The sequence below is a fragment of the Octopus sinensis genome, linkage group LG29 (assembly GCF_006345805.1).
Source record: "Octopus sinensis linkage group LG29, ASM634580v1, whole genome shotgun sequence".
NCBI lineage: Eukaryota > Metazoa > Mollusca > Cephalopoda > Octopoda > Octopodidae > Octopus > Octopus sinensis.
The window spans coordinates 532,412-544,911 of NC_043025.1; the positions used below are offsets into that span (position 1 = coordinate 532,412).

The 12,500-nt window shown below is 35.9% G+C and overlaps 2 long non-coding RNA genes across 2 annotated transcripts; one reads left to right on the forward strand and one right to left on the reverse strand.

The window, feature by feature from the left end:
* Positions 1-1,168: 1,168 nt before the first annotated feature.
* LOC115225955 lies at positions 1,169-3,539 on the reverse strand. Its single transcript, XR_003882976.2, has 2 exons — positions 3,142-3,539; positions 1,169-1,634 (listed from the first exon to the last, which is right to left on the reverse strand). It is a non-coding gene; the product is annotated as an uncharacterized LOC115225955 (long non-coding RNA).
* A 271-nt stretch (positions 3,540-3,810) lies between these two features.
* Positions 3,811-8,690, forward strand: LOC115225959. The gene is made up of 3 exons (XR_005004223.1): positions 3,811-3,951; positions 6,288-6,317; positions 7,734-8,690. It is a non-coding gene; the product is annotated as an uncharacterized LOC115225959 (long non-coding RNA).
* Positions 8,691-12,500: the final 3,810 nt, after the last annotated feature.

Consider the following 12,500-nt stretch of genomic DNA (forward strand, 5'->3'; position numbering starts at 1 on the left):
CTTACGTTTTCTCAATTTAAAGAAAACTAACAGTTTTATAAATGAGTTTATTGCTACGCATTAAATGTTAAACTAAATTTGCTCCAGCTGGTCTATATAAACAGTAACCTATAACTTTGAACAGCCTTATTATTTTGTTGTGTATTTACATGGCATATAATGAGTGAATAGAATTTCTCCCCCAGTTATCCAAGCAAAAAATCAGAAACTTATGTTATCAATTTATTTAGAATAATTTAGTACAAGGTTTGATTCAAAATAATTTTGTTGTGTCTGGGGAGAGTCATTCTCTTTTAGTGCCTTATTATTTAACACACTCAACGGTAAAATTTCGTTTTGCTTTAATAGTAATTATCAATTTCTGAATAAAGTTTCTTTTTATCTAATTTAAATATCTTGATTATTTAATTTGAAAACAATCAGGTTTGTTCACTTCTATCACAAAAGAATCCAATAAAAAGTGGAGAATACTTATGAGTCTTCCTTTCCAATTCCACAAAAGTCTGCTCGGTAGAGCTTCCTGTCACATCTTATAATGTACATAAAGGTCTCATGTGTGTTACTTATTTAATCTTGGTCTCTGCTGTAAGAACTTGAAATCTAATTTCAAATTAAAATAACAGTGGAGTAATATGAAGGTAAATATTGTAAGGAAGAATTGTACTCTTCCTTTATCTGAAGTTATTTAAAAAGAGGGAGACACATGCAATTAAAACAACAAATGTTGTGTCATTATTTTATTATCTCAGACTTTTTCAGCACAGCTATTGTTTAATTATAATTTTTTTGATTTATTTTCATATGTATAATAGTGAAGTTTTATTTTTACTGACGAAAATTTCAGTAATTAGTAAATAACGAAGGTCATAAAGTAAGAATATAAAATTAAAATATTGTATATTGCACTCAAAACCCCCTGAATTTAAACCACAACAGGACAAAGTGAGATATATCCTTAGATACATCATGTATTATATAGAAATACTATCTCTATAGGATATATAAAGGGAAAAGACATCAATATATATATATACCAGACATTCTACTCTCAGCTAAAAATGAAGGTAGATAACTATCAATATAGCAGAAGATATTAAAACTGTCTATATAACAATGGGGTTGCTTGGGGGGGGGGTTAGATATACAACAACAGCAACAACAGTAAATGGACATTTCAAAGTTTGTCTTTATTTTAAATGTGAATTTTTAACAAAGGAGCCAAACCAGTGAAGGGATCACTATGTGGTTGATATACCTGCTAGAATTAGTAGCTAAATTCACACGATACCACTGTACAGAAGGGCATATTGGACAATGTGGTTGTGGGTTCTCTTTGGAAATAGGCATGATGGTCTTGGCTGGCATGCGTTTGATCATAAGTCTCTGTTTGGTCAAGGTTAATCTGAGGCTAAACAACAACAGTTACACAGAAATTCACTTTGCGTCTAATGACAGACATTCCATCGCAGCGAAACATTCAGCTTCTTCAAGAGCTGCACTTAATGTTGCGTGTGTCCGTGTTTCTGGGTCGCAATTCCTGTACCATTCGTAAAGCATCAGGTAGCCTTGTTTTACAGCGTCAATAGACTCATCATCAATTTTCAGTTTAGTTGTATCAACTCCTAAAAAAATCGCTGCAAAAGACACAACAATAAGAGATAAATGCAACAACATCAACAATATTAACAATAATATAAAAGATGTGTGTTGTTATAAACATAACAAAGAAACTATTTCAAGAGAGAAATATAAAAAAATAGCTAAGAAACAAGAAAAATATAAGACATTGTTTTCTATTTCTAGGGATGATGAGAAAAATAACAAAGTGGTTAAATTAAAGGTGATTTAAAAAAAAACATTAATTGAAGTTTACACTTGAGAATCTTTTAAGGTAAACCGATGGCAGATGTGTTTGTGAAGGCAAAAGTGTATGAGAACCTAAAGAATCAACATAGGGTACCAACAGGCAAACCATTTGATCCATTCATTTCCTCTGCTCAATATTTCTGGGAGAGTTGTGGGGATAGAGTCCCCAGGCATTTCTTCCATAGGGGCCTATCAGATGTAACCATCATTACATATTTTGGTTGGATTCCCAAGCATCAACAACTAAGTCTATGGATATCATCCAACTATTTAGTGCTTGGTCTACCCCTGGGTCTCCTACTCCATTGGTTTGACTTTGAGAACCTGTCTTGTAATTCATTCCTGCGACATTCTGATCACATGTCCTAGGTACCAGAGATGTGAAGAAGTGGCTCAACCTGGAGAGACTCCCAGATCTCTGAACTATACATCCTATTGGGTAACATTACTCCAGAGACCCTTCAGAGAAATCCCATATATCTGTCTTAATCTGGCAGATTTCAGATCTGATATTCAAAGGGTCATGAAAGTAATGTCTCTCTGTGAAATCACTCACCTTGCAACGTTCCCAAAATGACACTGAAAATCAAATGAGTAATGATAGACCAACAGTCGATTATTCTCAGTCAAATTCAATCCTTTTTGAATCTACTCCAGATTCAATCAATTCTCCTGAACCCATTCAGTTATTCTTATGTCTCAGTGAGAGAGAGAGACCAGCCATGGTCTGGCTTCACTTGTGAATATTCATTTTCTGGCAAATTTCCTTAAATTCATTCTCTCTTTTTGGATGTGGGGAATATGATATGATTTGGCTGTGTCACCCCTACACTAAGTCTGTTTTTACTGAAGCATTTACAAACATATGTCATGTGGTAAAGTCATTCCAATATGGCAATATAAATTGCAATTATCACATTCAAACACAATAACCCAATCCCTAATGGCTTCAAGAAGACCCTAACTCATGGTCTTTTGATGGAGTAAAGACGAACCAAAAACGTTGTCATTAACTCAGCTGTTTACCCTTAACATATTTTTCTTCTTTCTTCCTATATTAAATGCTACTTGTATTTTCTTGTGTATCCACAATTACCAACCTCAGTGGATACTTTATGAAATACCAGTAATATCATTAATAGAATTTATTTTGCAGCTAACCATTCCACTGGAAATTAGGAATGTAACCTGTTCTCTTTCATCCTGACAAATGAAATAGCTCAGGTGAGTGTAAAATTTATAGAAATCAATTAGGTAGTGTAATTTTATACTCACCGACTTGCCACCAATCTCTTCCTAACCTCTTAGCCACTCTCAGAAGATCCTTCTCCTTCAGCTCTGGACTCCCTGAAATAAATATTTCCAAATTTTATAATTTATACTAAATTTCTTAATCTTTATTCTTGAGCCATGCTTATCATCAATGGTTAACTGGTGACCACTATGATTTTGGTCAACCTTTTTAATCTATGTAATAGCTCAATATTTTGGTCCACAACAAAATAGATTAAACTTCTTAAACTTTGTCTCTCTATCAAGACATCCTACATAATCTAACAATGTTGTATTTATCACATTTAATTAGTTAGTTAGTTAGTTAGTTAGTTAATTTGGTTCAAAAGCAAATAGCAAGGTCATGTAGGGGGACATGGAGTTAAGTACAGGGTGGTGTTCATGTAAAGAGTTCAGGCCACTTGAGGTCAAGGGAGGCTTTGAACAAAGCGGTCGTCGGCATCTTCACCATCTCGTCTGGCAGCTTGTTCCACGGATCCGCAACCCGGACGGAGAAAGCTCCTCTCCTTCGATTGAGATGAAATCGTCGCAGGTAGAGCTTTTCGGAATGACCCCGCAGCCGACACTCTGGAGCAGGAGTGAAGAACAGCTCTTTCGAGAGGTTACACTTTCCGCTTATGATGTTGTGGGCGAGAATGAGATCATCATTATCAAACTCACTACAAGGATTATTATGTTGCCATCTCTCCCGCTCGTGTGTGCAAATGGTCACCCTGTCGTGGACTTACGATCACCCCCACACTGAATGAAGCCTTAGGCCAGTTCCTTACCTCCACCTTGGACAATGAAAAGGTCAGTGCAGCTGTATATTACACATTTAAATACATATAAACATTGTAAACAACACGGTTTTAGTTTGTTTCCTTATGGTGCGTGGTTTTTGCTGAAATCCGCGAGGCGATCATGTTTAAACCCCGACTTCTACAGTCTTTGCTGAACCAGTAGATGGATTATGGGTGATCGGAGAGACGTTCCAACCGTGACCGATCGGAAAACTATGTCATCGATGTATATGGCTGTTTCTATACATATATATGACAATTTTTCCAAGGACAATGGTTAAAATTCAAACTTGTTTTATTTTATTTTTTTAAAAATATTTTTTACATGCATACATATATAATACATATGTATATTTACACATGCTCATATGTGCATGCATGTACATATTTATACACAAATATACACAACATACGGCACACACACACACACACAGACACGTATACACACATATACATCTACACATACGTACATACGTATCAAACAATGTACGCTCGTACGGTTAGATATAACTGCATATATGTATTTTAGTACCATGCATTTCAACATTTATGCATGGATTACTACATGTAAATGAGAGAGAGAGAGAGAGGGGTGCTTATAGAATACTTGTTCTAAACGATTATCAAGAACACACACTCACACATGAATCATAAACTCCGCAAAAAAAAAAACAGAAGAAAATAAGCTGTAAATGTATCTATTTTACAATTTATGAACCAAGCAAATACGAAACTATGGCGGCTAAAAACTGGTGTCTGACTTTTCGCAAAGCATTGTGGGATTGTTGTCGTATGCTTTTCAATGGCGACGGTCTCTGTTTTTTTATCGAATTTTCGTCTTTGAATGTTTGTCCTGCAGCTAACAATTATGAAAGAAGTAGGTAAGAAATTATTATTATTGTTATTGTTAATATCTAGAAAAAATAAGTGAGAGTAGTTGGTGACGATGTAAAGAGAAAAGCTGAAGGAAGTCTGTTGTGACGGAAGGCCGCTCGCTTTTCATTTTATTTAGTGGCAAAATGTATAAAAAGTTTGGAGTTGAGGTTCATAATTAAGATGTTGGTTAAAACGAAAGATTATCTTTCGTTTCTAGTAGACCTTTCCGTCAATTTCGTAAAAAACTTTTATTTTTTTTTACATATGGGTTTGCGGGAACTTTTGAAGTAATGAGAGCGAAAGAGACTAAGAGGAAGCGATTGTATGAGGAGGGAATTTCTTTTTGAAGTTACCGCGAATGGGAAGCTTTGATGTACATGTGTGTGTGTGTGTGTGTGTGTTTGATGGGGTGTGGGGCACAGAAAGTATGTTGTGTAAGTGAAGTGCTTCTGTTAGTGTGTGTGAAGAGACAGAGAGAGATAACTGAAATTTTTTACTCGGTGTATGTGTATATGTATGTGTGTATGTATCTATGTATGTGTGTGTGTGTGTATGTATGCATGTGTGTGTGTGTATGTATCTATCTATGTGTGTTTGTATGTATGTGTGTGTATGTATGTATGTGTGTGTGTGTGTGTGTATGTATGTATGGCCGATTCAGTGTTTACATTATTCCGAAAGATTACCTTTGCCTGTTTATGTAACGGTCTGCTATGTAGAAAATAATGAGGTTGACTCAATGGAATAATGACAGTGATCGAAGATATAGACAATTTTTTTATTTATTTAATCGTTATACATGCCTTGTCGACTGCTACTGTCTTAATGTCTCTGTTGATGTGACGATGGTGAAATTGTAAGAAAAAGACGGGAAAGTTATAAAATGAGGAGGAGATATTCTCATGAGAAAAGAGTTGCATGCAAAGGAAAAAAAAAGTTAACAGTCTATAGATGTGCACAGAAACTGGGTGCAAGCATGCATATATATGCATGTAACATGAGACATGTAAAAGTTTCCATTTGCCAAATACTTGGCTGCTTGTCACTTCAAATAAAGAGTAGTGAACTGATATTAAAGCCAAAATTTTCCTTTCGCTACTATTAGGATGTTTTTCATTTTTACTTTCAGGGTTAAAAAATGAATGATTACACTTATTGGTTTACATGCGAACTTTTGTTTATTTTATATCTTTCTATATGTTGGATATGCAAATTTCACGAAGCGGGGATAGACACAACTGTCTTCACACAACCCACTTCAGATTACTCTACTAAACACAATACTTCTAATAAATATAAACTCTGAACAATGTCAACAACTTCCATGAACTCCCAATGACTCTCTTTGTCTCAACCAATATGCTAATTTTTTTATAAGAGTTTTGCTAGTCCATTCTTCCAATCCCATAGGGGTGCCAATGACTCTCACCACAACAGTTTATACATGTAGACTTTTCTTTATACATGTAGATTTTACCAAGCAAGAAGCTTCACCTGTATGTAAGTACATATTTTTTTGTTAAATTAAGTTTTCTGTTAGTTAACCATAGCTGTTTGTAAATTGAACAACTGTTTCTCTGTGTATATTGAACAATTTCCATAAGACATATATGTTTGCAAATTTAAAATATGTTTGTTTCCCAATGCCATGGTTTAGGGTCTAGTTCTACTGTGTGGCATTTTGGGCAAGAGTCTTCGACTATAGGTAGGGACCAACAAATGCATTTTTAGTGAAAGTGGTTGATGGGAACTATATGAAGCTTATTGCATGTGTGTGTATACACCATATCAATTATGTGATGCATGTTATAGGTAACTGTTGACAAAAAGTGCAAAATACTCATTGAAAAATCAAAATAATTTAGAGTAATGTCAAGAAGGGATGTGGAATGGATAGTGAAGGTGTCCCACAGTATTGCAGCCTGGGCCTATGTGTCATCTTGCTACTGCAAGAGAGTACAGACCATTGAATGTTTGTGAAATATTGGCATCTAAGATTATGAACTCTTTGGATTTACTGATTACCTTGATGTCAGTGAGATTGCCATTGTCAAACAAGAGATTTGTTACCTTAGTAAGTGTCTACCCTCCAACCATGTGTTCCTCTGAAGAGAAAAAAAGGACTAATATTTTATCTTTCATGAAAAAAGCTTCTGTGCAGTATTCTTTCTGCTTATAAAATCTTCATACTTGGTGATTTCAGAGATAAAAAAAATTGGGATATAATTGGGAAACATGAAGCCAGAAAATGCAATAGTAATGGCTTGTTTAGTACTGCAAATGTGTTCGATTTTTGCATATACTGGGTAACTGTCAATCTCCTAGTGTGGAGCATGCTGTATTTGAGCACCAAATGTGTGGGTGTATTTATGTGATCAAGATGAAAGGCAATTAGGTCTCTCATTAATTTCTGTTTGGTGAGTTGGCCCTGAGGAAAAATCTAGGCAACAAATTGAAATTAAGGCATGAATGCATTAGAGACACTTAGAGGATCTAGATCAAATTAGAGACAGTGAAAACATCACAAAGTTTTTGATGGAAAAAATTGTTTCATGTTGGAATGAGTGAATTTGAATGAATGTCAATAAAATCTTAGTGTGCATGAAAAGCTTGAGAGAGATTTTTGAAAAGGTCTTAATATTAATGTTTCCATTGTGTTTTGCTTCAAAAACTACATAGACATGACAGAATTAAATAGACATCCTTATAATTGTTAAAATTTATTTAAATTATTTATTAATTATTATAATGTGAATATCTAATATTTAGTAGACAGGCTCCTTGCATTTTTGAATGCAAGGACCCTAGCAGGCATGCTACTGATCTGATGAATATTCTCTTCATGATTTTCTTGCCAAGTTTCTTGCAGTAATATCAAAAGATCTGGCTTTAAGGATGCTTTCTTTTTCTTTTTAGGAAGTATCCCATCCATCATGCCTCAGATGTGTTCAGTAGGGTTCATATCTGGTGATTGGCTTAGCTATGGAAGCTTTTTAATGCCATTCTCTTCCAACCAATCCTGGGTCTTTTAGTTGTGCAAGAAAGCCCTATCTTCGATAAATAGTGTTATTTAATCATTTTACCCCTGGAGGTTATAGGAAGAAGATTTTTCTATAATATGGACACATATTTATCTGAGTTTATGTATCCCTCACACTCCACCATTTCTGATTGACTATTGCTCCAAACTGCTCTCCAGACCATCACATGTTCCATTGTTGGCTGCAATATATTCACGTGAAAATATTGGTGACTGATTCTCCAGACCCACATTCGACCAGTGTCAGAAAATACAGCAAATTTGGATTCATCAGAGAATTTGACAGTGTCCCAAAGTGCTAGTGACCTCTCTACCATCTCACTTGTCCAATCTTTTCTCCATTTGATATTGGCTGGTCGAAGCAGTGTCTTCTTTCTTGCTGCTCTGCCATAATAGCCAATTTTGCGGAGATAACTGACAGCTATTCTGGGACTGACATCAACTTATTCTGCTATATTGGAGGCCTTGCAATGAGGATTATCTTACACACTTCTCTTAAGAAAGCAAAGTGTTCTGTGAGAGGGCCTTAGTCTACCTGGGTAAGGTGATATGGACTACTTTCCCATTTAGTGAATTGAAAAATTACTCTATTTACTGTAGAAAGTGGAATCACAATGTTTTCTGTGGTTTTAGGCTAAGTCAGCCTTGAAATAGGCGCAGCATATGGCCTCTTTGTAAATTGGACATTTTTAAGGCTTCTTTTGTACATGGCATGATTAAACAGTTACATATAGAACCTGAAACATATAAATGTCAATTAATAAAAAAAATATAAACCTCTTCAAGTTATAATAACCATAAAACAATGTGTTAATGGGTATCTATTTACTTTTGTCATGTTTGTGTACAACTGTATCATTTGTTAGAACTGCACTTTGAAAGAAAAAAGAAAACCTTTAGTAGAAAATTATCATTAGCTACGACAATGTTACCCAACTATTAAATCTTATATTTTTCAAACTCATGCTAGGATGGAAAAATGAACGTAGATATGAGACTTATTTTTACACATGTATTGATGCATATAAAACATGAAATTATGTTGTCTACATACTTAAATACTTGCAATTAATTCATTGTAAGAACATAGAATTTTGACAGGTTTTTCTTGAGTTGTTGCCATCTACAATAATCTGATAAGTTTGAGGTTATTGTTGGTTGCATAAGATTGTCATTGAATTTTCTCTCGACAGAAATATCTAATCATTTTATCCATACTAGCATGGGTTGTGTGTGTCATGTTGATATCTGTTTCAGTTTAATTCCCTCTGCAATAGTTTCTTTTTTTTGTTTTATGCGCAATATGGTACTCTCATAAAATACAGTTGTCTCTTGCCTTACACAGTATTCTGTTTCTTAGTTCACTTTTGCACAATTTTGCTCATTTTCCTCTATTTGTTTCTTTTTGTTTTTACAAATATAGAAGTAGTACTTGCTTCAGTTTCTCATTATATTTTGTTAAATATTTTTGAATTTGAAATATTAAAATTGATTTCACAAGAAATGAAAATTCAATGTATAAAATTAACTTTAAACTAAATGTTCAGCATCAAATGCAAAAGTTTTACAAAAAGAATTGTCCTCATCATCATCATCATCATTTAATGTCCATTATCTATGCTGGCTTGGGTTGGACAGTTTCATCAGGGCTGGTAAGCTGAGGGTCTGCAGCAGACTCCAGTCTTGATTTGTCATTGTTTCTATGGCTGGATGTTCTTCTTAACATCAAACACTCCATGAGTGTTGTGGGCAGGGGTTGTGAAAAAAATTAATTGATGGGAAATTATTTACAATATATTGTCTTCTAAGGCACAGCATGTCATGAAAGGTGTCAGTCATTAGTCATTGCCTTTATAAGTTTCAACAGTCAAAGATCATGCATTACCACCTTGTCCAATGCCTTCTTATGTCTACTTCTTCTGCCATGTAGCATAGCTGTCTGCACAGGTATAATCAATCTGCCTTTCACTCTGAAGGAGAGACCCTTAGTTACCAAACAGAGGAAGGAGCTCTCTGAATTTGCTCAGCCTATTTTTATTCTTGCAGCCACACTCTTGGTTCATCCACCTCTGCTACTGACTTTGTTACTCAACGATCTCTAATGTACTCCTCTGGCATTTGATGGAGCCCATTTTCTGTACACTTTTAGTGTTTACTGTACATGTGCACCTTCCACATACAAAAAATATTTTCCCAGTTTACCTTCCTCTGATATTGCTACACCTATTATGTGTTATACAGAGTACATCTACCTACCTTCTTTTTGAGGATGGCCATGTACCTGAAGGGCTTTATGATTTATCTGTTTTCCTACTTACTAAGACTTTGTGTTAGGGTTGGGTAGGTTAATTCTGTGACCTTTCAATTCTAGACCTTGCTTCCGTACGCAAAATTTGTTCTCTTGTTCTGGTATAGATTTAGCTAAAAGAAAAAGCTCATCAGTAAATAAGTGTGAAAACTCTTTCCTTTCACAAACACTTTATGAACACTGATTGAAGCAATGAAAAAGAAGGTCCTCGGTATACCTGAAACGTGAAGGAAAATATTTGGATAATGAAACTAATAATGTATGGCTAATTGAATGTAATGTAATAAATGATAATATATGTATGTTTAGTTCTAATCCCCTATTCCCTCCGCAAGTCATGTGAGGGAAGCAAAGAAGACTGATAATATGTATTAAATGATTAACGAAAATTTAATAATTAGTGCGAGAGACCCTTAATCAATATTGATGGTGTGACGATCAAGGAGCAACGTGTCAGTTGTGCGTCAGGCTTTTAGTCTTTGCGAGTCTGGCAGAGCGACTAACAGGACAATTGCTGGATGGGGGATAAACTGCATCAGGCAGGGGTCGCTCTTGGAGGGCAGGGGTATGACCATTTGTGGTAAAAGTGGAGTAAGTTGGGGAAGTCGCACAGACACAAACAAATAAAAATACACAGTCGTTCACACAGACGGTCACAGAAATAACAAGAGTCACACACACATACGCACAAACATTGAAATGAAAATACACACACACACACACACGCTATCACACACACGGAAATGAAAACCCAGTTAAACACACACACACGTATACAAGCTCAAGCAATGAACTGGAAGCACTTTCTCATACATGAGCGGGTGCAAACAGACACAGGAATGAAAGCACACACTCATACTCACACACACATATTGGCTGACCCACACACTCATATAATTTCTTCATAATGTTTCGGTTCTAAGGTGAACACATTTAAAGCATAAATAGCTACCAGTGTGCGTCTTTGCATGTATGCATGTGCATGAGTGTGGACGTGTCGGTGTTTGTTCTTGTGTGAACACAGTCCACCCATATCTAAGGTGGTCGCATCGTCTCATGTGACCCAGCCACGAAAGTTTCTTTCCCCCGCGACAGTTCAGGACCCCATTAATGAACTCATTTTGTATACAACCAATGAGAGCTAACCTTGAACTTGTTGTCAGGTTAACAAACAGGAGTGTCTGAATGGGAAGTAGCTTGCTTACCAACCACACGGTATATATGTATGTACATACTTATATATATATGTATGTACATGCTTATATATATATGTATGTACATACTTATATATATATGTATATGAATGCATAGATAAACACGTATGTATAGTTTTAAAAAATACAGATTGTTTGATAAATCAACACCATTTCATGAGCAGGCTGTTCCGTTGACCGTATCACCTGGGACCCTCATCGTCGTAACCGACGGAGTGCTCCTGCATGGGATGGTGGTGAACCCCGCTGTACTCTTTCACCACAACTTTCTCTCACGCTTTCTTCCTGTTTCTGTTGTACCTGTATTTCAAAGGGCCGGCCTTGTCACTCTCTGTGTCGTTAAGGGTACACGTTGATCGTATCAGCTGGGACCCTCATCGTCGCAACTGACGGAGTAAGAAGAGAGAGAGACTTGCCTGTAAAATAACCCAGTTTTGTAACAGTGCTTGTATATCAGAACATAAATTGTTCTTGTATTACGAACCAGTAAGAAGGAAAAAAGAAAAAAAAAAGGAGGGGGAAAGAAAAAAAAATTATATTTTTTACTCTCTCTTTTACTCTTTTACTTGTTTCAGTCATTTGAGTGCGGCCATGCTGGTGCACCGCCTTTAGTCGAGCAACTCGACCCCGGGACTTATTTTTTTGTAAGCCCAGTACTTATTCTATCGGACTCTTTTTGCCGAACCGCTAAATGACGGGGACGTAAACACACCGGCATCGGTTGTCAAGCAATGCTAGGGGGACAAACACAGACACAAAACACACACACACATATACATATATAATATATATATATATATATATATATATACGATGGGCTTCTTTCAGTTTCCGTCTACCAAATCCACTCACAAGGCATTGGTCGGCCCGGGGCTATAGCAGAAGATACATGCCCAAGATGCCACGCAGTGGGACTGAACCCGGAACCATGTGGCTGGTTAGCAAGCTACTTACCACACAGCCACTCCTGCGCTGTGGATGTTTCCGTAGAAGAATGTATGTTTGTGTGTGTGTGTGTGTGTATACACACACACATATATATATATGTATATGGACACACACACACACGCACATTATATATATATATATATATATATAGATATATGTATGTATATGTATAT